This window comes from Heptranchias perlo, chromosome 18 (assembly GCF_035084215.1).
Source record: "Heptranchias perlo isolate sHepPer1 chromosome 18, sHepPer1.hap1, whole genome shotgun sequence".
Classification (NCBI taxonomy): Eukaryota; Metazoa; Chordata; class Chondrichthyes; order Hexanchiformes; family Hexanchidae; genus Heptranchias; species Heptranchias perlo.
This window is the reverse complement of record NC_090342.1, coordinates 47,431,512-47,458,728: the sequence shown is the minus strand read 5'-3', so window position 1 is coordinate 47,458,728 and position 27,217 is coordinate 47,431,512. Positions and strand designations below refer to the sequence as shown.

Sequence of the window (27,217 nt, the reverse complement as noted above, 5' to 3'; positions counted from 1 at the left end):
CAAGGGTTAAATTACAAGGAGAGATTACACAAACTAGGGTTGTATTCCCTGAAATTTAGAAGATTAAAGGGTGATTTGACCAAAGTTTTCAAGATATTTAGGTGAACTGATAGGGTAGATAGAGAGAAACTATTTCCACTGGTTGGGGAGTCTAGGACTAGAGGACATAGCCTACAAATGAGAGCCAGGACTTTCAGGAGTGAAGTTAAGAAACACTTCTACACGCAAAGGTTGGTAGAAGTTTGGAACTCTTCCGCAAATGGCAGTTAATGCTAGCTGAATTTTAAATCTGAGATTAATAGATTTTTGTTAAGTAAAGGTATTAAGAGATATGTGGCTAAGCCAGGTATATGGATTTAAGTCACAGATCAGCCATGATCTCATTGTATGGCAGAACAGGCTCGATGGGCTAAATGGCCTACTCCTGTTCCTATGTTCCTAAAGCAATCAGAGGAAATGTTCAAACTGTGCTTCAATATCACTAACAAGTAGCAACCGGACGAAATGCTCATATTGTGATTACAATATCACTAATACACAGCAACCAGAGGAAATGTTGATGCTGTGAGTATAATACCGCTAACACACAAAGACCAATTCAAATGCTCATACTATGTTTACAATATCACTATCACATACCAGCCAAAGCTCATACTGTGATTACAATATCATTAAGAAGTAGCAACCAGAGGAAACGATTATACTATTATTACAATATCATGTACACATAGCAACCAGAACAAATGTTCATACTGTATTTACAATATCAATACCGCATGGCAACCAGAGGAAATGTTCATACTCTGAGTACAATGTCACTAACACCGAGGAACCGGAGCAAATGTTCATACTGCGATTACAATGTCACTAATACAAAGCAATCAGAGGAAATGTTCAAACTGTGTTTCAATATCTAACAAATAGCAACTGGACGAAATGCTCATACTGTGACACCACAGTGACGTAACAGTGAACAGAGAGGAGGAGCTTTGAGAGACCCGGAATAAAAGGGTAGGTTAATCGGGGTAAGTAAACAGTAAGCAAATTAATAATAAATGAGTATCTAAAGAAAGTTTAGAAAAAAAAGGTTTCTAAATATAATAGATGGGCAGATGAGACCCATTGACTGCAATTCATGTGCCATGTGGGAACTCCAATTTAAGATTCTTGTCCTCATGTTGAGGGTTTCTGAGCTTGAGGGGCAGCTGGAGTCACTGCAGAACATAAGGGAGGCTGAAGGTTTCCTGGATCGTACGTTCCAGGAGGTGGCCACCCCACAGCCACAGAGAGTTCAGGATAGCAAGTAGGTAGCCATCCGAAAGGGTGGGAAGAGGCAGGCAGTGCAGGAATCTCCTGGGTGTGTAGCACTCTCAAACAGCATTGAATACCAGTGAGAGTAACGGCAGCTCGAAGGAGTGCAGTCCTAAGCATGGCACCATGGGGCAAAATACTTCACAAGGGGCACAGTGAAGTGTTGAAATACAATAGTCATAGGGAATTTGATAGTCAGGGGGACAGACAGGCGTTCTTGTGACCATGAGTCCCGCATGGTGTGTTGCCTCCCTGGTGCCAGGGTAAAGGACATCATGGAGAGGGTGCAGAACATTCTACAGGGGAAAGGGGAACAGCCAGAAGTCGTGGTCCATGTGGGTACCAACGACATAGGAAAGGAAAGGGATGAGGTCCTATGGTCAGAGTTTCAGGAGCTAGGGAGGAAGTTAAAAAGCAGGACCTCAAAGGTAGTAATTTCTGGATTACTCCCAGTGCCATGTGCTAGTGAGTACAGAAATAGGAAGATAAGGCAGGTTAATGAGTAGCTAGAGACATGATGCAAGAGGGAAGGCTTCAGATTCTTGGGACACTAGGATAATTTCTGCGGCAGGTGGGAGCTGTTCAACACGGACTAGTTGCACCTCAACAGAGTTGGGCCAATGCCCTCACAGGGAGGTTCACTAGTGCTGTGGGGGGAGGTTTAAACTAATTTGGCTGGGGGATGGCCACCAGGATGTAGCATTAGAAAGGAGAAACAAGGTGCACAAAGGACTGGGAGAGACAGATAGCTCTAGAGTAAGAAATAGTACAGTATTAGGTGGGATCAGACAGAGACAGAATATGAGAAGGTCTAAGATAGGTTTACAGTGCATGTGTGTAAACACATGAAGCATGGTAAATAAGGTTGGTGAGCTGCAGGCGCAAATAGCCACATGGGACTATGATGTAGTGGCGATAACAGAAACCTGGCTCAAAAAAGGGCAGGATTGGATACCAAATATTCCTGGATACAAGGTGTTCAGGAAAGATAGGGAAGGAAAAAAAGGAGTGGGGGGTGGTGGTGGCAGTATTGATTAAGGAGAATATTGCAGTGCTGGAGAGAGAGGATGTCCTTGAGGGGTCAAAGACAGAATCTATTTGGTTAGAATTAAGAAACAATAGAGGCGCCATTACACTACTGGGTGTATTCTATAGGTCACCAACTAGTGGGACGGATATAGAGGAACAAATATGCAGGGAAATTACAGAGAGGTGCAAGCGATAATGGGGGACTTCAACCATCCGAATATAGACTGGGATAGTAATAGTTTAAAGGGCAAAGAGTGGGAGGAATTTCTGAAGTGTGTTCAGGAGAACTTTCTTGATCAGTATGTTTCCGGCCCAACGAAGAAGGAGGCATTGCTGGATCAAGTTTTGGGAAATGAGGTGGGTCAAGTGGAGCAAGTGTCAGTGGGGGAACATTTAGGGAACAGTGATCATAGTATCATAAGGTTTAGATTAGCTATGGAAAAGGACAAGGACCAATCTGGAGTAAAAATACTTAATTGGAGGAGGGCCAATTTCAGCGAGTTGAGAATGGATCTGGCCCGGGTAAATTGGAATCAAAGATTGACAGGCAAAACTGTAATCGAACAATGGGCGGGCTTTAAAGAGGAGATGGTTCGGGTACAGTCGAGGTACATTCCCATGATGGGGAAAGGCAGGGCAACCAAAGCCAGAGCTCCCTGGATGACGAAAGAGATAGAGAGTAAGATGAAGGAGAAAAAAGGGGCGTATGACGGATGTCAGGTTGATAATACAAATGAGAACCAGGTTGAATATATAAAGGACAGAGAAGAATTGAAAAAGGAAATAAGAGGGGCAAAGAGAGAGTGTGAGAATAGACTGGCAGCTAACATAAAAGGGAATCCAAAAGTCTTCTATAGGCATATAAACAGTAAATGAGTAGTAAGAGGAGAGGTGGGGCCGATTACGGACCAAAAAGGAGATCTACACATGGGGGCGGAGGGCATGGCTGAGGTACTAAGTGAGTACGTTGCATCTGTCTTTACCAAGGAAGAAGATGCTGCCAAAGTCACAGTAAAAGAGGAGGTAGTTGAGAAACTGGATTTGCTAAGAATTGGTAACGAGGAGGTACTAGAAAAGCTGGCTGTACTTAAAGTAGATAAGCCACCCAGTCCAGATGGGATGTATCCTAGGTTGCTGAGGGAAGTAAGGGTTGAAATTGCAGAGGTGATGGCCATAATCTTCCAATCCTCCTTAGATATGGGGTTGATGCCAGAGGACTGGAGAATTGAAAATGTTACACCCTTGTTCAAAAAAGGGTGTAAGGATAAACCCCGCAACTACAGGCCAGTCAGTTTAACCTTGGTGGTGGGGAAACTTTTAGAAATGATAATCCAGAACAAAATTAATAGTCACTTGGACAAGTGTGGATTAATAAAGAAAAGCCAGCACTGATTTGTTAAAGGCAAATAGTGTTTAACTAACTTGATTGAGTTTTTTGATGAGGTCACAGAGAAGGTTGATGAGCGCAATGGGGTTGATGTTGTGTATATGGACTTTCAAAAGGCGTTTGATAAAGCACTACATAATAGGCTGGTCAGCAAAATTGAAGCCCATGGAATAAAAGGGACAGTGGCAGCATGGATACAAAATTGGCTAAGTGACAGGAAATGGAGAGTAGTGGTGAACGGATGTTTTTCAGACTGCAAGGAGGTGTACAGAGGTGTTCCCCAGGGGTCGGTACTAGAACCAATGCTTTTTTTGATATATATTAATGACTTGGATTTTGGTATCCAGGGCACAATTTCAAAATTTGCAGATGACACAAAACTTGGAAGTGTAGTAAACAGTGAGGAGGATAGTGATAGACTTCAGGAGGACATAGACAGGCTAGTGGAATGGGCGGACTCGTGGCAGATGAAATTTAATGCAGAGAAGTGCGAAGTGATACATTTTGGCAGGAAGAATGAAGAGAGGCAATATAAACTAAAGGGTACAATTCTAAAGGGGGTGGGCAGGAACAGAGAGAACTGGGGGTATATGTGCACAAATCTTTGAAGGTGGCAGGACAGGTTGAGAAAGCGGTTCAAAAAGCATACAGGCTCCTGGGTTTTATAAATAGAGGCATAGAGTACAAAAACAGGGAAGTTATGTTGAACCTTTATATAACACTGGTTCAGCCACAGCTGGAGTATTGTGTCCAATTCTGGGCACCACACTTTAGGAAGGATGTGAAGGTGTTAGAGAGGGTGCAGAGGAGATTTCCTAGAATGGTCCCAGGAATGAGGGACTTCAGTTATGTGGATAGACTGGAGAAGCTGGGGTTGTTCTCCTTAGAGCAGAGAGGGTGAAGAGGAGATTTGATAGAAATGTTCAAAGTCGTTAAGGGTTTAGATAAAGTAAATAAAGAGAAACTGTTCCCATTGGCGGAAAGATCGAGAACCAGAGGACACAGATTTAAGGTGATTGGCAAAAGAACCAAAGGTGACGTGAGGAAAAACATTTTTATGCAGCGAGTATTTATGATCTGGAATGCACTGCCTGAAAAGGTGATGGAAGCAGATTCAATTGTGGCTTTCAAGAGAGAATTGGATAAATACTTGAAGGGAAAAAATTTGCAGGGCTACGGGGAAAGAGCAGGGGAATAGAACTAACTGAATTGCTCTTACAAAGAGACTGCAGGGGCTCAATGGGCCGAATGGCCTCCTTCTGTGCAGTAATCTTTTTTGATTCTATGATTCAACTGTGATTACAAAATCACTAATACACAGCAACCAGAGGAAATGTTCATACTGTGAGTATAACACGGTTAATACACAGAAACCAATTAAAATGCTCATACTGTGCTTACAATATCACTAACACATAGCAACCAGAGCAAATGTTCACACTGTAATTATAATATCACTAACACATAGCAACCAGTGCAAATGTTCATACTGTGATTAAAATAACAAGTAGCAACCAGAGGAAACAGTCATACTGTGGTTATAATATCACTAACACATAGCAAGCAAGAGGAAATGTTCATACTGTGATTACAATATCGCTAATACACAGCAACCAGAGGAAATGCTGGTACTGGGATTACAATATCAGTTACACATAGCAACCAGAGGAAATGTTAATATGGTGATTACAATTCCGTTAGCACACAGAAATCAATGGAAATGCTCATACTGCATTTACAGTATCACTTACACATATCACCAGAGGAAATTTTCATACTGTGATTACAATATCGCTAACAAGTAGCAACCAGAGCAAACGTTCTTACTGAGATTACAGTTTCACTTACACACAGCGACCAGAGGAAATGTTCATACTGTTATTACAATATGACCAATGCATAGCAACCAGAGGAAATTGTAAAACTGTGATTACAATATTGCTGATACACAGAATCCAATGGAAATGCTCATTCTATGTTTACAGTATCACTAACACATAGCAATCAGAGGAAGCTTTCATACTGTGATGACAATAGGCCAAAAATTGCTTTGAAAAGGACGGTGAGCTCAACAGCGCTCACCGTTGTTAGTGGCCAAATGAAAGAGCAAGTTCTGGTGTTCGCACATGCGCAGACAAACGTGGAAATCCGAAACTTGCTCTTCCTGGTTCGCCGGCGATCTGACAACTTCGCGTTAAAGGGCTGGCTGCAATCAACAGAATCAATGGACCAGCGCCAACTTGCTCTTCTGCCCAGCTAGAAACTAATATCGCCACAAAACAGGTACACTTAAATAAGTTTTAACAGCGCAGTAAGTCTTAACGACTGCCAAACAACTAAAGATTAACTTTTAAAAATGTGGAGTCTCATTACTCCTTATTTTAATAGTCTTTGGTCATTAAAATTTTTTTAAAAATTCAAATATAATTTTTTTAACCTTTTCTTTCTATATCTTTTATTTAATTCGATTATTTCTTACCCTCTTTTTTTGCTGTCTATAACTGTTTTTACAAATGATTTTATTGTAGCTTTCACTTCCTGGTTTTAACGTTGCAGCTTGTACTTCAAGGCTTTGTCACCGCAGCTTTTCAAGGATGCTGTTATCCGAGTGGTCAAGGGGAGAGATTGATCCACTCATTTCTCCCGTGGGTCCTAGCTTCACTGGAGTTAACTCTGGGCTTTTCTCCGCTCCCTATTAGAGGAAGTGCCCGCAGTAAGTTTGTGGGTGAGTATAAATCTCTAGAACATCGAGCACAGTTAGTTTGCCGCTCTGGGCAATTTACGGGCCACTTACACAAACAATGAGAAGAAACGTTTATATTGTGATTACAATGGCACTTACACATAGCAACCAGAGCAAACATTTATACTGTGATTGCAACATCAATTACCAGAAAAAGTGCTCATACTGTGATTATAGTATCACTTACACATAGCAACCAGAGGAAATTTTCATACTGTGATTACAATATCACTGAAACACAGCAACCAGAGAAAATGTTCATACTTTGATTACAATATCACCAATACATAAGCAATCAGAGGATATGTTCATATAATGGTTACAATATCACCAACACATAGCAGACAGAGGAACTTTGCATACTGTGATTACAATATCACTAAAACACAGCAACCAGAGAAAATATTCAGACTGTGATTACAATATCACCAACATAAACAACAAGAGGAAATTTTAATACTGTGATTACAATATCGCTAACACACAGCAACCAGAGAAAATGTTTGTATTGTGATTACAACATCAGATACATATAGCAACCAGAGGAAATTTTAATACTGTGATTACAATGTCAAGTACAAATATCAACCAGAGGAAACTTCACACCCTGATTACAATACCGCTAACACATAGCAACCAGAGGAAAAGTTCATACTTTGAATACAATATCATCAACATAAAGCAACCAGAGGAATTTTTAGTACTGTGATTACAATATCGCTAACACACAGCAGCAGAGCAAATTGTCATACTCTGATTAATATATCAGTTACACATAGCAACCAGAAAAATCGTTCACACTGTGATTACAATATCACCGACATATAGCAACCAAAGTAAATGTTTGTACTGTGATTACAATATCACGTATACATAGCAACCAGAGGAAACATTCATACTCTGATTACAATATCACTGACACGTAGCAACCAGAGGAAATGTTCATATTATAATTACAATCATCAACACATATAGCAATCAGAGCAATCATTTATAGAATCATAGAATTGTTACAGCACAGGAGGCCATTTGGCCTATCGAGTCCATGCCAGCTCTCTGCAAGAGCAATCCAGCTAGTCCCACTCCTCAGCCCTTTCCCCGTAGCCCTGCAAATTTTTTTCCCTTCAAGTACTTATCCAATTCCCTTTTGAAAGCCACGATTGAATCTGCCTCCACCACCCCCTCAAGTAGTGCATTCCGGATTATAACCACTCGCTGTGTAAAAAGGTTTTTCCTCATGTCGCCTTTGGTTCTTTTGCCAATCACCTTAAATCTATATCCTCTGGTTCTTGACCCTTCTGCCAAAGGGAACATTTTCTCTCTATCAAATCTTCTCTCAATCTTCTCTGCTCTAAGGAGAACAACCCCAGCTTCTCCAGTCCATCCATGTAATTGAAGTCCTTCATCCCTGGATCCATTCTAGCAAATCTCTTCTGCACCCTCTCTAAGGACTTCACATCCTTCCTAAAGTGCGGTGCCCAGAATTGGACACAATACTCCAGCTTTGGCCGAACCAGTGTTTTATAAAGGTTCATCATAACTTCTTTGCTTTTGTACTCTGTGCCTCTATTTATAAAGCCCAGGATCCCGTATGCTTTTTTAACCGCTTTCTCAACCCGCCCTGCCACCTTCAATGATTTGTGTACATATACCCCTAGGTCTCTCTGTTCCCGTACCCCTTTTAGAATTGTACCCTGTAGTTTATATTGCCTCTCCTCATTCTCCCTACCAAAATGTATCACTTCACACTTCTCTGCGATAAATTTCATTTGTCACGTGTCCGCCCATTCCACCAGCCTGTGTATGTCCTCTTGAAGTCTATCGCTATCCTCCTCACTGTTCACTACACTTCCAAGTTTTGTGGCATCTGCAAATTTTGAAATTGTGCCCTGTACACCTAAGTCCAAGTCATTTACATATATCAAAAAAAGCAGTGGTCCTAGTGCCGAGACATGGGGAATACCACTGTATACCTCCCTGCAGACCGAAAAACAACCGTTTACCACTACTCTTTCTTTCCTGTCACTTAGCCAATTTTGTATCCATGCTGCCACTGTCCCTTTTATTCCATGGGCTTCAACTTTGATGACAAGCATATTATGTGGCACTTTATCAAACGCCTTTTGGAAGTCTATAAACACCATATTCATACTGTAATTACTATATCACTAACACATAGCAACCAGAGGAAATGTTCAGACTGTGATTACAATATAACTAACAAGTAGCAACCAGAGAAATCGTTCATACTGTATTACAATATCACCAACGGAAATGTTCGTACTGTGATTACAGAACCACCAACAAGTAGCAAAGTGAGGAAATGCTCATGCTGTGGTTACAATATCACTAGCACATAGCAACCAGGGGAAATGCTCATACTGTGTTTACAATATTACTAACAAGTAACAACCAGGGGAAATGCTCATACTGTGATTACAATATTACTAACAAGTAACAACCAGGGGAAATGCTCATACTGTGATTACAATATTACTAACACATAGCGACAAGAGGATATGCTCGTACACTGATTACAACATCACTTACACATAGCAACCAGAGTTAATGTTCATTCTGTTATTATTTTACAAACATATAACAAACTGTGGAAATTTTCCTAGTTTACAAAATCACCAATACATCACGACCAGAGGAAATGCTCATACAGTGTTTACAATTTCACATAAACATAGCAACCAGAGGAAATGTTCATACTGTGAATACTGTATCACTAACACATAGAAACCAGAGAAATCGTTCACGATATGATTACATTATCAACATCAGTTATCTACCAGATGAAATGTTCATACTGTGATTACATTATCAGTTACACATAGCAACCACAGGAAATATTGATACTGCGATTACAATATCAATAACACATAACCAGAGTTAACGTTCGTACTGTGATTGCAATATCAGTTACATATAGAAACCAGAGGGAATGTTCATACTGTGATTATAATATCACCAACACACACCACCCAGAGGAAATGTTCATACTGTGATTACAATATCAACACACAGCAACCAGAGTTAATGTTCATACTGTGATTTCAATATCAGTTACACATAGAAACCAGACGAAATGTTCACACTGTGATTACTACAGTTATAATGGGTAGCAACCACATGGAATGTTCACTGTGTTTACAGTATCACTAACAAGTTGCAACCAGAAGAAATTTTCCTACTGTGATTACAATATCATCAACATATAGCACCCAGAGGAAATGTTCATTCTGTGATTACAATATAACTAATGCGTAGCAACCAGAAGAAATGTTCATACTGTGCTTACAGAATCACTAACAAGTAGCATAAGAACATAAGAAATAGGAGCAGCAGTAGGCAATACGGTCCCTCGAGCCTGCTCCACCACTCAATAAGGTCATGGCTCATCTTCTACCTCAACTCCACTTTCCCGCCCTATCCCCATGTCCTTTGATTCCCTTAGTGTCCAAAAGTCTATCAATCTCAATCTTGAATATACTCAACGACTGAGCATCCACAGCCCTCTGGGATAGAGAATTCCAAAGATTCACAACCCTTTGAGTGAAGAAGTTTTTCCTCATCTCGGCCGACCTCTTATCTTGAGACTCTGACCCCTAGTTATAGACTCTCCAGCCAGGGAAAACATCCTCTCAGCATCGACCCTGTCAAGCCCTCTAAGAATTTAATATGTTTCAATGTGATTACCTCTCATTCTTCTAATTGCCAGAGAATATTGGCCCATTTTACTCAATCTCTCCTCATAGGACAGCCCTCTCATCCCAGGAATCAATCTAGTGAACATTCTTTGCACTCCCCATAAGGCAAGTATATCCTTCCTTAGGTAAGGAGACCAAAACTGTACGCAGTATTCCAGGTGTGATCTCACCTGAGCCCTATATAATTGCAGCAAAACCTCCTTACTCTTACATTCCAACTCCCTTGCGATAAAGGCTAACATACCATTTGCCTTCCTAATTGCTTGCTATACCTGCATGTTAACTTTCTGTGATTCATGTACAAGGACACCCAACTCCCTTTGAATACCAAACTTTCTTAGCCTCTCATTTAAAAAAAAATATTCTGTTTTTCTATTCTTCCTACCAAAGTGGATAATTTCACACTTCCCCACATTATACTCCATCTGCCACCTTCTTGCCCACTCACTTAACTTGTCTATATCCCTTTGCAGCCTCTTTGCTTCCTCCTCACAGCTTACTTTCCCACCTAACTTTGTATCATCAGCAAACTTGGATACATTACACTTGGTCCCCTCATCTAAGTCATTAATATATATTGTAAACAGCTGTGGCCCAAGCACTGATCTTTGCGGCACCTGTCAACCCGAAAATGACCCGTTTATTCCTACTCTCTGTTTTCTGTCTGTTAACCAATCCTCAATCCATGCTAATATATTACCCCCAATTCCATGAGCCCTAATCTTGTGTAACAACCTCTTGTATGGCATCTTATCGAATGCCTTTTGAAAATCCAAATATACTACATCCACTGGTTCCCCATTATTCATCCTCAAAAAACTCTAATAGATTTGTCAAACACGATTTCCATTTCATAAAACCGTGTTGACTTTGCCTAATCATAATATGATTTTCCAAGTGTCCTGTTACTACATCCTTAATAATAGATTCTAGCATTTTCTCTACTACTGATATCAGGCTAACTGGCCCATGGTTCCCTGTTTACTCTCTCCCTCCTTTCTTGAATAGAGGAAATGTTCATACTGTGTTTACAATATCACTATTGGATGGTGACCAGAGGCAATGTTCATATTGTGATTACAATATCAACATCACATATCAACCAGAGGAAATATTTATACTGTGATTACAATATCACCAACTCATAGCAATCACAGGAAATGTTCATACTGTAATTACAATCATCAACACATAGCAACCAGAGGGAATGTTCATACTGTGCTTACAGAATCATTAACAAGTAGCAACCAGAAGAAATGCTCATACTGTGATTACAATATCACTAACACATAGCAACCAGAGGAATTGTTCATACTGTTATTACAATATCACCAAAACATAGCAAACAGAGGAACTGTTCATATTGTATTTGCAGTATACCAGCACTTAGCGACCAGAGGAAATGTTCATACTGTGATTACAATATCACTAATACATATCACCAGAGTTAATGTTGATACTGTGATTACAATGTCACTTACGCATAGCAACCACTGGAAATGTTCAAACTGTTATTACAGCATCACCGACACATAGCAAACTGAGGAACTTTTCATACTGTGTTTATGATATCACTAACACATAGCTACTGGAGGAAATGTTCATGCTGTGTTTATAGTATCACTAATGCATAGCGACCAGAGGATATGTTCATACTGTGATTACAATATAATTTACACATAGGAAGCAGGGCAAATGTTAGGGATAAAGGAACACGGGTAGTCCATTCAGCCCCTTGAGACTGTTCCGCCATGAAATTAGATGATGGCTGATCTGTATCTTAACCCCATTTACCCACCTTGATTCCATATCCTTTAACACCCTTGCCTAACAAAAATCTATCAATCTCAGTTTTGACATTTTCAATTGACCGAACCTCAACATTTTTTGGGAGTGTTCCAGATTTCTACTACATCTGTGCTTCTTGACTTCACCCCTGAGCGGCCTCGCTCTAATTTTAAGGTTACGCCCTCTTGTTCTGGACTCCCCCACCGGAGGAAATAGTTTGTCTCTATCTACCCTATCAAATCTTTTAATCATCTTAAACACCTCAATTAGATCACCCCCTAATCATCTATACTCATGGGAATATAGCTTACTCTATGCAACCTGCCCTCATAATTTAACCCTTTTAGCCCCGGTATCATTCTGGTGAATCCAGCTCCACCCCCTCCAAGGTCAATATATCCTTCCTGAGGTGTGGTGCCCACAACTGAACGCACTATTCAGATATGATTACGCTATCTTTCACATCCAATTAAGCAGTCAGACAGAGCCTCATTTTAAAATCTCATCCAATAGAGGGCAAAACCAACAGTGCAGCACTCCCTCAGTACTGCTCTGAAATGTCAGCCGAGATTATGTGATCAAGTCTCTGGAGTGGACCTTCAGAGGCAAGAGTACTATTGCTGAACCAAGGCTGACACACGCCTATTATTACAGTATTACTAACACATAGCAACCAGAGGTAATGCTCCCACCCAGATGAGGAAATTTTCAACCTGAGCCCTGTTTCAGCTTGTGGTCAAATTTCCTCCTGACGTTAATTGTCCAGGTGTTCGAGATGTGGGAAGGGCAGTTTGATGAGTTACCAGAAAGGTGGTACTGCTGTCCATGGAGGTATGGCCCAGCGTGGGTCAATACCTTCGGTGGGGGCGGGGGGGGGGGAAGGGGAGGGGACAGAAAAAATGTGGAAGAGGAAAAGGAAAAGGAAACTGTTGGCAATTAAACTTATGGGGATGACAATAGTTGTCCCTTTGATAGACAACAAGCACTTAATCTGATCGTCAGTGTCTTGCAAATAGGGAATACATGACAGGCACGAGAAAATGCCTTGCATATGTATTCATGTTTCTCGAACAATTGACCTTATGAGGATCGTATTCCTGACTTAAGAAGGATCATGGCCGTCTACTTCGCTATTCAAAGCCCATCTAAACTAAGCCTGTTAGAATTTTAAGACTGTGGCTCAGAAAGGGTTGGGCCCCACAATCATGCTGCAGAATCGGGATTTAGTATTTCTCTGTAAACATTCCCAGGCTATTTTCAACACAGAGCTTAAACTTAGCATCATCTTTCAAAGCATTTTCCATATCTAATATATTTTAAAAATTTGGGTAGAAACATGATTCACTCCTGTTGCAATGTGAAGAATTGCATGGGGTAATTTTGTGCACTGTTTAAAATCGTTGGGGGTAATTTTGACTTGGTGTGATAGTGTAAAACGGGTGATAGCGAGTCGGCAACACATTTTACATCCATTGAAGTCAATGGAAATAAAAATCGGGAGAGATGTAAAATGGGCTGCTGATTTACTATCGCCCATTTTACATTATCGCACCAAGTCAAAATGACCCCCGTTATGTCCTAGATTGATTTGAAGCGTGTTGCACTGTAAATGGGGATAATGAAGAAGGCTCTTGTGAGACTAGCCTCCAAGTGACCAAAATGTACTGCTAATTATTCAGCCTGTGCTCTAGTTAGCTCTGTACTTGCAATTGATATCTAAGTTTGCTGCTGGATCATTCAGCCCAGCTATTCATTTTGCTGTAGGGTGATCTAAAAAGAGGTTGACTGTAGCGAGATACTCAATTCTTTGGTCTGACCTTCCACTCTTACAGTCTCATTACAGAATCTGCCACTGTTTGAGCAACTGCTCTGGTTTGATTTGAATTGTTTTCGTAGCTTTCAAGAATCGCCGTCAGACACTAAACAAGAGGTTTTCAACAATAACAACTTGCATTTCTATAGTACCTTTAATTATAATAAAATGTCCCAAGGCGCTACACAGGAATGTTATCAAACAAAATTTGACACCGAGCCACATAAGGAGATATTAGGACAAGTGACCAAAAGCTTGGTCAAAGAGGTAGGTTATAAGGAGTGTCTTAAAGGAGGAGAGAGGTAGAGAGGTGAAGAGGTTTAGGGAGAGAATTACAGAGCTTAAGGTCTAGGCAGCTGAAGGCTGTGCTGAAACAGGAGACAGTGAGTGTTGGCAGGCTGTTAATCAGTAAGAGCAGCACTGATGCGTTTAATCCTATCCATTTCCTGAATCTGCAAGTGTGCACTTTCTGCACTGGACAATGGTCAGAAGCAGGAAACCTTGCCTGATTTTTTTCTCCTCCCTAGTCCAGGGGTACTGAGGACAACTATCGCAGCCCTGTTGCTGATACCATCTAGAGCTGCACAGATCAAGAGCTGAGCCTGTGACCTTCCTGGTTTGTACTGCTGGAAATTGCATGGCGCACCCCCTGACTGAGCTGGTCAGGGTACCAAATAGAGTCTATTTTATTTCACCATTTTTCTCCAAGCAATTTTCTCTCTTCCCTCCACTCCTGACTCTGCACTGGGGAACTGTTCCACGAATGCCCAAAATCCTCCACCAACTCTCGAAAGTGGCCATTATGCATGTGAGAGCCTTCAAAGTGGGCTATTTTACCATGGAAGGCATTGCAACCAATCGTGATCGAGTCCTCCACCAATTTCCACAGATTTTCACTTTCTAGCAGGGATTACTGGACGGCAACCTAGATGAGAACCCTGGTTTAATTTCCCCCTTTGTAACCCAGAGGTCAACTGTAGTTCCCCCAGTGCTGGCCTGGCAGATAACTCAGTAAAGACTGGGGATTGAACCGTATATCTTCCTGGTCTGTATGGAACACACCCAGCAAGGATTCAACACCTTCAGAAGAGGGTGGGAAGGGGAAAACTGGTGAGATTAAAAAAAATTTAAACCTGGCTCCATCGGCCTTCAAAATTCATACCAGCATAGCGTAGAATTCGTTTTGTTTAAATCACGGTTAACGTTTTCTGGGAAGTGGGCTGTGAGATTATCTTCAGTGGTAGATTTTTTTTCATCTTGTTACTTAAACAGGAAGAGCATTGTGAGCACACCAAACAAATCTCGAACGGTCTCTTTGAAATGATTTTATCAAAGAGCGGAGGACAACACCACAATGTGCTGTTAACTGATGTGTTGGGTTCCAGGCAAACAGTTCACCTTTGTTATCATTTAACCTTATTGTGTATACTCCTTGTTGAATGGACTATCTCCTCTGAAGCATTGTCAATAACCCACCTGTAAGCAGTATATCATTCCTGTTTGTGGGGGTGTGGCCTTTCACTCTGCCTCACATCAGCCCAATCGGAAGAGGTTGGGTTTTTAAAGGGGCACATGCCTTGTCTGTTAATCACATTCATTGAATTCACAATGGCCAAAAATCACTCACCCAACCTCTCTCACACACTCATTCACCCTCGCACTCACACTCTCACTTATTCATTCTGTCTCTCTCTCACTTACTCTTACTCTTATTCTCTTTTTCACTCACTCTTTCACTCTCTCACTCAACCTTTCTAACTCAGTCAGTCAGTCACATACTTTTCCATCTCTCATTCACTTTCTCTCTCCCACTCATTCATTCACACTCACCATCTTCTCACTTACTCACATTCTCCCTCATTGTATTTCTTTCTCTCTCTCACTCTCATACTCACCCTACCTGGCTCACTCTCACTATCTCATTTGCTCGCTCTCATTCACTCATTTGCCCTCTCACTCAATCACTCACTGTCTCACCCACTCAATTATGCTCCACTCACTCATTCACACTCTCACTCATTTCTGTGTGGAGGGCCAGATTTATGGATCCAACAGCACACAGATAAAGACAATTCAAACCATGTCGGAAGTAACAAGGCCCCCTTTTAAAATCTAACTCTAATCCAAATAGTAAGTAAGAAACAGAGCACACAAAATGAATATAGTTTGGTGTATTTTAGTGCTGTAAAGTTAAACCATCCATGCTGCGCCAATTTTAGAATTTATATATGTGTCGAATTGTTTTAATTCTTGTTAATGTCAACAATTGGAAATAAAATAGGTGCAAGGGTTACCAGTTACATGATGCAGTGCCAAAAATGTGTCCGCTTTATTGCAAAGGGCCTTCAGCATTCCTGTAGAATTTACAGGATTTATGGACGAGAAGTTGATTTAAATAAATATATGTGACATCGCCTGAGGTAAATTCCTTTACTACTTCCAATATAAGGAAAAAAGAAAATCCAAAGCAAAGTATTAACTTCTCTGGACAGGACTCAACCTGTTCGATGATAGAGTTGATTTATTTAAGGTGATCCAACTTGTCCTCTTTATATCCGTGTTTTTTCCAAGGACAAATAACTGGCCCTGGATGCCTTCTTTGCTCACCTTCCAGCACTTTCACCTTCGAATCAGATGGCTGCTGGTTGATGGTTCAAGCCCCATTCCAAGGATTTGAGCACGTAATCTAGGCCCGACAGTACTACAGTGTCGGAGATCCAATGGCACAATTCAAAGAAGAGCAGGGGGTTCTCCAGGTGTGCTAGCCAACCTTGCTCCCTCAATCGACACCACCATGAACAAACTAAAAGGATATTCATTGCTACTTTTTTTTAGATCATGCTGCGTGCCAAATGGCTGCTACATTTGCTTACATAAGAACAGTCAAAGTGCTTCGAGATGTTTCCGGGAGATGTGGTAAGATGTTGTTTAAATGTGAGATCTTTCTTCTGTGCCATTGCATCATATAGTACTTTGTTAAACAGATCAGGTGGCAGAAGGGGTGCCATAGTTGGTTCAGCACACTCAGTTAAAGGATGGAAAAATCAGCCAGAGTTCCTGATCCTGACCTGTTCACTGACCCCTGCTGCAAAATGCATGCATGTGTATTTTGACTTGGATGGGCTTGGCTGTGATGACCTCTGTGTTGGAATAGCCCATTGCTACGCATTATCTAAGTTCGCACATAAAGATTGACCACTTTGACCACTGGGGAGGTGAGGGGATTTTATCCTGGAATTGCTGCCCCCCACCCAACCCGTTTTACATACTTGTGTGTCCACTTGGTAGACGGACCAGAGGGCGCCTGGCACAGAATGTAATCATATTATAGCAAGAGTCTGCACTTTCAGGAGAGAAGGGGGATGTACTGCAGGGAGGGTCAAACACATAAACTATAAGAAAACATGCACTGCCTGAAAGGATGTTGGAAAAAGATTCAATAGTAAATTTTAAAAGGGGATTGAATATATACTTGAAAAGGAAAAATTTGCAGGGCTATGGGGAAAGAGCGGGGGAGTGGAATTAATTGGATAGCTCTATCAAAGAGCTGGTAGAGGTACGGTGGGCTGAATTCCCTCCGTCTGTGCTATAATGAAGAATGAAATCCTTGAGGGTTGTCTAATGTTAACATTTCGACATTCTGGAGTTGTGTGAGATCCATCTATGTTCTAACTATAATTTTGTGGAAAATGTATATGTTATAAACTGGATCATTTTCAAGTAGTATAGTTAAGAACACATTGCACATCCAGTCACTGTTGTAATGTAAGGAAATGCGGCAGAACTTTTGCGTACAGCAAGCTCCCACAAACAATAATTAAATAAATGACCAGATAATTTGTTTAGGTGTTGGTTGAGGGATAAATATTGGTCAGGACCCCAGGAGAACTCCCCTGCTCTTCTGCAAATAGTGTTGTGGGATCTTTTACATCCAGCCGAGAGGGCAGATGGGGCCTTGGTTTAACATCTCATCCGAAAGACGGCACCTCCAACCGTTCAGCACTCCCTCAGCACTGCACTGAAGTGCTAACATCGATTATGCACTCAAGAGCTTGAACTCACAAACTTGTGATTCAGAAACGAGAGTGCTACCACTGAACCAAGGCTGACAGAAATAATGGACCTCACCCTAGTCCTCTGCTCAAATGCTGCTTTTTCGACTAATACAACTACTGTGATCAAAGTTAGTATCTGAGACAGGGGGCTGCTAGAACACAGAGGAGTGCTGCTTTCCAGCAGGTTGTGCCTTCTGGAGTCATAGGGATAGCCCCATTGACCTGCTTTAGGACCATTCTTTGGGTACTCATCGCGACTCAGAGGGGCACCCCTCTTAACCCAGTCCCAGAGGGTGTAAATGTAACTTTACTGTTGTAATAACTGCTCTTGTTCCTGCAGACGGAGCGGCGTGTCAATACACCTGGTCCAGACCAGACGGGTCTGTCCATTCCAGGATAGACTTCCTGTTTGTGTCCCTGAAGCTCAAGGTCAGATCCACCAAGGTCGCTCCAGTGTTCTTCTCTGACCACTGCCTCCTCCTGGCTGACTGTCACCTACAGGACGATCAGAGAGTGGGCAGGGGGACATGGAAGCTGAACGTGAAACTGTTGACCCCGGAAAACATTGAGGAACTGAAGAGGGATTACAAAGGTTGGAGAACCGTAAAGCCCCTCTTTGATTTCCCAGTGCACTGGTGGGAAGCCATCAAGGCGAACATCAAGAGGTTCTTCATCCTCAACGGTGTTCAGAGAGTGAGAGAGAGGCAGAGGGAAACATTCCGACTCCAGAAAAGCATGCAGAATCTTCTCCTGCTGCAGTCGATGGGGATCGATGTCGGGGAGGAAGTCAGAGAGGTGAAGGACCAGCAAGCCTCGCTCTTCGCCTCCGAGGCCTCCAAGATCATTTTCCAGTCCAGAGTCCGCTCCGTGGAACAGGACGAGACTTGCTCGCGCTTCTTCTTCCAAAAGGTGCACAGAGAGAGCTCTGTGATCAGCAGCCTAAAGGAAGAGGACGGCTCGGTCACATCCTCGCAGCCCGACATAATGAGGATCGGCAAATCCTTTTATGCCGGACTGTACGACGCGAAGCCCACAGACAGCGCGGCCTCCCGGTCCTTCTTGTCGTCTATCACAGAGGTTCTAGACGACAGAAAGAGGGAGAGTCTGGATCACCCGCTAACTCTGGACGAACTGACAAAGGCTGTCCGTTCCTTTGAGAAGAGTAAGACTCCCGGAAGCGATGGCTTACCGGTGGAGTTGTACTCGGCTCTGTGGGACTGGATAGGCCCAGACCTGCTGGAAGTGTACGGGGGTATGCTCCTGGCAGGCAGCATGTCAGACTCCATGAGGAAAGGCATCATCACCCTCATCTACAAGCGGAAGGGGGAGAAGGAAGAAATCAAAAATTGGCGACCCATCTCACTACTTAATGTGGACTACAAAATTCTGTCCGAGGTCATCGCCAATCGGGTCAAGTCAACTCTGGAGGTGGTGATTCACCCCGATCAGACCTGTGCCGTGCCCGGCAGGAAGATCTCTGATAGCCTGGCGCTACTCAGGGATACAATCGCCTACGTACAGGACAGGGGGGTGAACACCTGCCTGATCAGCCTAGACCAGGAGAAGGCCTTTGACAGAATATCCCACACGTGCATGATGGACGTGCTCTCCAAAATGGGGTTTGGGGAGGGAATCCGCAATTGGATCCAACTGCTCTACACAAACATCAGTAGCACCGTTTCAATCAACGGGTGGGAATCAGAAAGCTTCCCGATCAAATCTGGAGTCAGGCAGGGCTGTCCTCTCTCCTCCGTCTTGTTTGTGTGCTGCATCGAACCCTTTGCCGAGTCCATCAGGAGGGATGCGGGCATAAGAGGGGTGACGATCCCAGGCAGCGGAGGCATTCAGGTCAAGGCCTCCCTGTATATGGACGATGTCGCCGTCTTTTGCTCGGATCAGCTCTCGGTCCGCAGATTGATGAGCATCTGCAACCAGTTCGAACTGGCCTCAGGGGCCAGGGTAAATCGCACCAAGAGCGAGGCCATGTTCTTTGGGAACTGGACCGACCAATCCTTTGTCCCCTTCACTGTCAGGTCGGATTACCTGAAGGTGCTGGGGATCTGGTTCGGGGGGGCCGGGGCGTGCACCAAAAACTGGAAGGAGCGTATTTCCAAGGTAAAGCAGAAACTAGGACTGTGGGATCGACGATCCCTCTCGGTCGTGGGCAAAAACCTGGTCTTCAGGTGCGAGGTACTCTCGGTGCTGCTGTACTTGGCACAGGTCTGGCCCATACCTCGCCCCTATGCTGTGACAGTCACCCGAGCCATCTTCCGCTTTATCTGGAGATCAAAAATGGACCGTGCGGCTGCATCAAGCTTTGCATGGACCCTTGGTACGAAAACACAAAATGTCACTACGTGCTGAGGTTCTACCTATCTCTGGTGTTGCGAAGGATGGGCCTGGCCACGCTGCCACAGAACACTCCGTCCAGTTGGACCGTTCAGCCCCACTTGTCCCTCGTCGAAAAGTTTATGCAAAAAAACACTTTCGACCACAAGGCGATCAGTAAGTGGTCCGCATGTAACGTCCTCGAGACCCTGCGGGAAAAGAAGACGATGGATCCTGTCAGTTGGTTCCTTGAGCAGACTGTCAATGTCATTTGGCAGAATGACTCATCGCCAGTGCTTTCAAACAAGCACCAAGACATAGCTTGGCTGGTGGTGAGAAGGGCCCTTCCTGTCAGATCCTTCATGTACTCCCGGACTCTCAGCGCCACCGCACATTGTCCCCGAGGAGGCTGCGGTGGAGACGAGACCGCCACCCATCTCCTTCTGGAATGTGCCTTTGCAAAGAAGGTCTGGAGAGAGATGCAGTGGTATCTGTCCAGGTTCGTACCGAGCAGCTCTGTAACACAGGACTCTGTGCTCTACGGGCTGTTCCCGGGGACGCACACCGAGACAGACATCAACTGCTGCTGGAAGACCATCAACTCGGTGAAAGACGCCCTTTGACTGCCCGAAACCTGCTGGTCTTCCAGTGCATGGAGCTGTCCTCGACCGAGTTTTGCAGAGTGGCACTTTCCAAGGTCCAGGACTACGTGCTCAGGGACGCACTGAAGCTAGATGCAGCCGCCGCAAAGGCTCTGTGGGGAAAGGCAACCATTTAGAGCCTTCCCGCCATTGTATACGGAGGGGTTGCAATCAGGGAAATACCCCCCCAGGCAGAATGTAAAATTCAAATTGATGTAATGTACCTGTAATGAATCTGTAATCAATAATCTATTGAGTATAATGCAATGAGACACCCCAGAGTGTCATGAACTGTAATTATGTACAATGTGTTCATTGAACTGTACTTGATGAAACCTGCAAATTGTATTATCTGTATTGTGTACGTTTGAAATGTGATATGACAACTGTATTGTAATTTTTGCTGCAAATTTTATGAATAAAGTATATTTTATGAAAAAAAAAGGTTGCTATCTTCTATTCTAATAGCCTGCTCTCATTTGTTAAATGGACGCCCGCAATGGTCTGCGCTCTCATTTCACGTCGGTTTCACTTGGAGCAACATCTTTGATGATCCAATCCCAGATGGGTCATTCCTGTTCTTGTAAGTGCATCTGTGCTTCTGTAACACGCAATACTGTGGCTGGTCATTTCTGGGTGTAATAAAAGGAGTTCTCAGGGAGGAGCACTGTTTTCCGACAGGTGGTGCTTAGCTCGGGCATGGGGATATCCACAATTACCTGGTATACCTTGACCCATTTAGTAACCTCTTCCTAGGCATTGATCTAAAGGTGACGTTATTTTTGTACATCTTGTTTCGGGAGAGTGACCTGCAAGCTCCACTCCCCCAGTTTTAGTGGGGAGCTATTTATCTGCAACCTGGGCCTGTTTACACAATGGAATGCAACTGAGAGGGAAACCTACAGACCTCAAGTTCTTAATGTAAAAGCATCCGCTAAGAAAACATTGTACACAGAAAGGATTTGTGAAGTGTCCCCAGTATTAATGGGCTTTCAGCATTCTCAAGTTGTGTGAGACCCATCCATTTTATACCTACAGGGGTAGGTGGTCATCTGCCATCCCCTGAGCTGAATGTGGTTCTTCTGTGACTGAGGTTTAGCTCCTTGCATCTAGCAAACCTTCTATTTGGGGTAAACTGACTCATGCTCCATGGAAACAGTGGCATGGTCCGTGCCAAGTTTAGCAGGAACCTGCCTGCCAAGGCTTTTGGGCATAGAATGAGTCTGGTGCTGTACCCATTGAGGATTTACAGTGTACATAAATTGACAATAAAAAGTAAAATGGTCTAAAAAAAAATCCCAAAGTGAGGTAAAAAAACACAAAACAGAAAATCAAATCAGGTGTAGCAAATAAATGCAAAGGAACTAAGCATAATATAAGATGAAGGTAAATAAAATTAATTAGGCTGTTTCATTTGGAATTATGCTCAGTGGCTGGAAGCTAAGATGGTGTAGAAATTATGGAAACATGGCTCACCCCAGAGGACATGAGTCAATTCAATATTAGGGGATACATTCACAATTCATAAAGGAGAGGAATGGAAGGAAAGAAGGAGGGGTAGCTCTGTACGCTTAAGATTGTTTGGACGTGAATGAAGTTGAATTGATATCCCAGGGGAGGACACAAAATGAAGGTCTGGCTTGAATTGACAAACATGCGTAGGATAGGATTAATGATAAGACTTTGTCACAGACCCGCAGGGCAGGATAAAGGGGAAGGTAAAATTTTCTATGACAACTAAGTGTATGTACTGACAATAATGAGGCAATCATGACTGATTTCACTCAACCCAACATAAACTGGGAGTGTCCAAATAGAAGTAGGGCATCAGAATATTATTAGTCAGTGTAGTACATAATTACTTAATCTTGTCAGCAATTTTCCACATTCCATCTTCCACAGGACAGGGTACATCAGGAAGGAGCTGCTTTATACAAGTGTATTCTTATAGTAGAAGTGGTTATTAAGGAGCAGATGCCGAGGACTGGGTCATTAGAGACACCCACGAGTGCCCAAGGAATAGCCAAGACCAAGTCAATAAAAATATTACCACCCAGATGAAAGCTATCAGCAGGAAAGCAACACTTCTATAACACTTCATCTAGCAGGTGTTATTCAAATACAATTTCTTAGGATTTCGATTGGGTTATTACAAGCTCCCCTCTGAGTTAAGCTGAACGGCCAGGACATGGCTCAGACCAAACAACTGAGGCTATCGCCATGACTCATGTGATTTTACTGTGTGCAAACTCATGACTAAGGTCAGAGCATGTAGAGTCAGGGAACAAGTAACAGAATTGATAGCAAGTTGGCTGCAAAACAGAAAACAGAGAGCAGGGGTTAAAGGTAGTTATTCAGACTGGCAAAAGGTAGGAAGTGGTGTTCCACAAAGTTCAGTGCTGGGACCACTGTTGCTCACCATTTACTTAAAGGATTTGGACTTGGGAATCGGAAGTACAATTTTAAAATTTGTGGATGACACCAAATTGGGGGGTATAGTTAATACCGAAGAGGACTGCGACAAAATACAGGAAGATTTTTAATAAACTTGCAGAATGGGCATGAAATTGGCAAATGAATTTCAATAAAGACAAGTGTGAGGTATTACATTTTCAGAGGAAGAATAAGGGGGCCACATACTGCTTGGATAATAAGATTCTAAGTGGGGTAGAGGGGCAGAGAGATCTGGCGATACAGATACACAAATCACCAAAAGTAGCGATGCAGGTTAATAAGGCCATAAAAAAAGCAAACCAAGCACTGGGGTTCATTTCTAGAGGGATAGAATTGAAAAGCAGAGAAGTTATGTTAAACTTGTATAGATCCTTGGTTAGACCACACTTGGAGTACTGTGAACACCTCTGGTCTTCATATTATAAAAAGGATATAGAGGCACTGGAGAAAGTGCAAAAAAGATTTACTAGGATGATACCAGAACTGAGAGGTTATACCTATCAGGAAAGATTGAGCAGGCTGGGGCTCTTTTCTCTAGAAAAGAGAAGACTGAGGGGTGACCTGATAGAGGTCTTTAAGATTATGAAAGGGTTTGATAGGGTAGACATAGAAAAGGTGTTTCCTCTTACGGTGGAGACCAGAATCAAGAACCATAAATATAAGATAGTCACTAATAAATCCAATAGGGAATTCAGGAGAAACTGCTTTAGCCAGAGAGTGGTTAAAATGTGGAATTCGCTACCACAAGGAGTAGATGAGATGACTAGCATAGATGCATTTAAGGGGAAGCTAGATAAACAGGAATAGAAGGATATGCTGATCGAGTTAGATGAAGTAGGGAGGGAGGAGGCTCTTGTGGAGCATAAACGCTGGCATGGACCTGTTGGGCCGAATGGCCTGTTTCTGTGCTGTACATTCTATGTAATTCTATGTAAATTGGCTGACATGGTTGCCTACATAAATTACTGCACTTCAAAAATAATTCATTTCCTGAGAATCACTTTGGAATGCTCCGAGAACATGATAGAGTGCTATATAAATAAAAGTTCTTTCTTATTGCTAAATGGAATATGTGAAGCCTGGAGCTTCAGTAGTGTTGCAGCCTCTCCTATCAGTGGTATGCTGTGCTTCTTTTGCAAGGTTAACCTACTATGTGGCTTTAACATGAGGTTTGAGAGCGACACAGTAATTGGTCATGTAGCTGCGTGTAGCTTGGCACATCCTTTGCTTTCTACTTTCATTGCTCAATATTACTGGGAAATTTTGGACCACCAGCTGGTTACCTTCTTTATCTTAGGCAAGATGATGGGTTGAGCCAAAGGTCAACTGCCAAGGCAGTGTGGCTGATGGCCAATGTGCTCAGCCACAAGGCGTACATTGCTGACTGGGTCTGTATGACTGTTGATCGAGTGAACTGCACAGTGGATGACGTAGCCAATGATTTTCTTGCCTCTGCATCACAAACAAACTGAAGTTAGAGCCTGCTTGCTGCTCATCTACTAAGCAGAGTCATGTTATGGCAACTGTGAAGGAAAGAAGATCAGTGAGGTGAAAGCAAAAGGTCCTTGAGGCAATCAAAAGCCACAGTGAAGGTATGATTATGATGCCGTACATTGTGAGGCTAAGACAGTAATTAGAGTGATGAGTGGGATCAGTCGGCTGAGCTCATCTACAAGGCCTTGCAATTACAGAAAAATTCTTCCCAATCATGTTTCCATTGGCTAAAGTCTTGTCAATCACGGTTGTAAGGCTCGCTCCGGACGAGTGCCAAATACTGCCAGGTCTGGAGAGAGCATTTTACTGAGTTGACATCTGACCTGACTGGTTGTAGTGGGGATCTATCTACCCAATGATGCTGGTCAGCCTGTGGTCCTTGTTAGAAATGAATGAAGTATTCCAAAACAACAGGAAGTAACTGTTTAATAATCACTAGTGCTCCACAAGTGCATAGCTTTTGAGCTCCCAACAAGCATGAAATGTTCCAAAAAGAATACATAATAGCAGCTGAAAAATGTGTAACTAATTAACCAGCAGGCTCAAAACTTGTTTTGTAACTCTTGTGTGAGTTTCTGAGTAATATTTTGATCTAGGATGTGCAGAAGCTGATGGAGGCATTGGTCAGGATGACTTCAAACATAGAATGTGTGTGTTTTAAAAAGGAACAATGGGATAGAATCGAATCCATATCAGTGCCTTCCTCCTGCATTGTGCACTGTGAAAGCCCCGTGTATTCATTGGTGATATATCGTGAGTTTGGCTGATAGCACCGGGGGACAAAAGCTGACCTGACACAGATCAAAATACATTGTCATTGCTCAGCTGTCCGTATTGTATGGGCAGGCATCTCATTACACCTCCTGTTTTATGGTGAACAATGCAGGAGGAAGCCACTGATATGGATTACATTCTCTTTCTTTCCCTCCAAGGTGCAGACTCTTGCTGAGGTATAGTTCTACTGGTGCAGGCAGCCATGCAAGACCTGCACATCAGGAACCATAGGCATAAACACCTCACTGGATCCAGTATTAAAGGGCCTTCACCGTTTCGGCTCTGATGCAAAGACTAGAACTGTACACCAGCCCAAGTCACTGACTTGAAGGGCAGGATGGGAGTAAATTGGCAAAGAAACCATTATCTTTAGGGGGGTGAGAATGAAGGTCTCGACTCATGTGCATCTCCACATTTCGATTGTGAGCACGGAGCCACTCTATAATTTTTTTCTGTTGAAATTGAAATATTATAGTTATCATATGATAAGATGGGGCTCCATCAGTTGCAAACTGTCCATGTTGAGTTCATTGATTTCAGTCAAGGCTGCGATTGAGATGCTACAATTTGGCCTGAGGTTCCCTGGGTTAGTCAGCCAGCACTCTTGCTCTCTGTGCAAGAATGTGAACGATGGCTCAGTTGTGATGCCTCCTGAAGTCCATCACCCTGCCAACATTCACTCTTCGATGTTCTGCATGCATCAAGATGAGGAATGTTAGTATTGGGAAATGGAAAACTTCTAATTTCAGCCATCCAGAGTAAGCAGCAAGCACTCCCTAATAGCACAGCTCGATGCAGAGTAAAGGTCCCTCTACTCTACCCTAACAATGGGCCTCAGTCTCAACCTCAATCTCAGAAGAGAACCGCCAATTGCACTAGTTTGCCATTTTTCCATTTCTCACTTCAATCGTCCTTAGGCCTACCTGAATGACATTGCCAATTATTGTTAAATTGGAGGCCTTGTGCTTTTGACCCATGCTCACTAGCAGCTGGATTGAGGCTGCCCAAACTTATTTCATACAAGACCCTTACAGCCAGCAGACAGAAGAGGCTTTCATTCCATCAGTCTGGGCTGGCATTAGAACCCAGGTCCCACTAACTACTAACCCACTGCTCTGTGTCAAGGCTCACACATGAATGATAGTCACTTGCATGAGATAAAAGAGGATGCCTGGTGCCCATGGAACTACATATAAATATGAGTCAGTAAGATAGCGGAGATTGCCTGGCATCTTTGGAACCATCACACAAGATACTTACGGATGAGAAAGGCCATTCATCCATCTAGAATAACCCTAAAGTCCTCCCATTGCAGTATTCAATTGGTTCTTAAATGATTCCAGGATTTTCGCCTCCATGCAAAGTCTGTGCCATGTGGGAACTCCAGGACGCTTCCAGTGTCCTGGACAACCACAGGTGCAGGAAGTGTCGTCAGCTGGAGGAGCCCGAGCTCCGGATTTCGGAACTTGAGCAGCAGCTGGCGTCACTACAGTGCATCCGCGAGATTGAGAGCTAAGTGGATAGCACGTTTCGGGAGGTGGTCACCCTGCAGCTTAAGAAAGTGCAAGCAGAGAGGGACTGGGTGACCGCCAGACAGACAAGAAGGACCAGGCAGGTAGTACAAGAGTCCCCTGAGTGCATCTCACTCTCCCAACCAGTATTCAGTTCTGAATACTGGTGGGGG

At 43.0% G+C, this 27,217-nt stretch overlaps 1 protein-coding gene across 2 annotated transcripts in view; it reads right to left on the bottom strand.

The window, feature by feature from the left end:
- The window catches only part of prickle1b (prickle homolog 1b), a 138,888-nt gene that overhangs the window by 71,630 nt on the left and 40,041 nt on the right, over window positions 1-27,217 (bottom strand). The window contains exon 1 of one of the 2 annotated variants that reach the window (XM_067999866.1): window positions 6,207-6,225. The exons of the other annotated variant lie outside the window; for it this stretch is intronic. The gene's annotated coding sequence lies outside the window, so the exon portion shown is untranslated. Of the gene's footprint in view, window positions 1-6,206; window positions 6,226-27,217 lie in introns of those variants that run through there. 2 annotated transcript variants of the gene reach the window in all.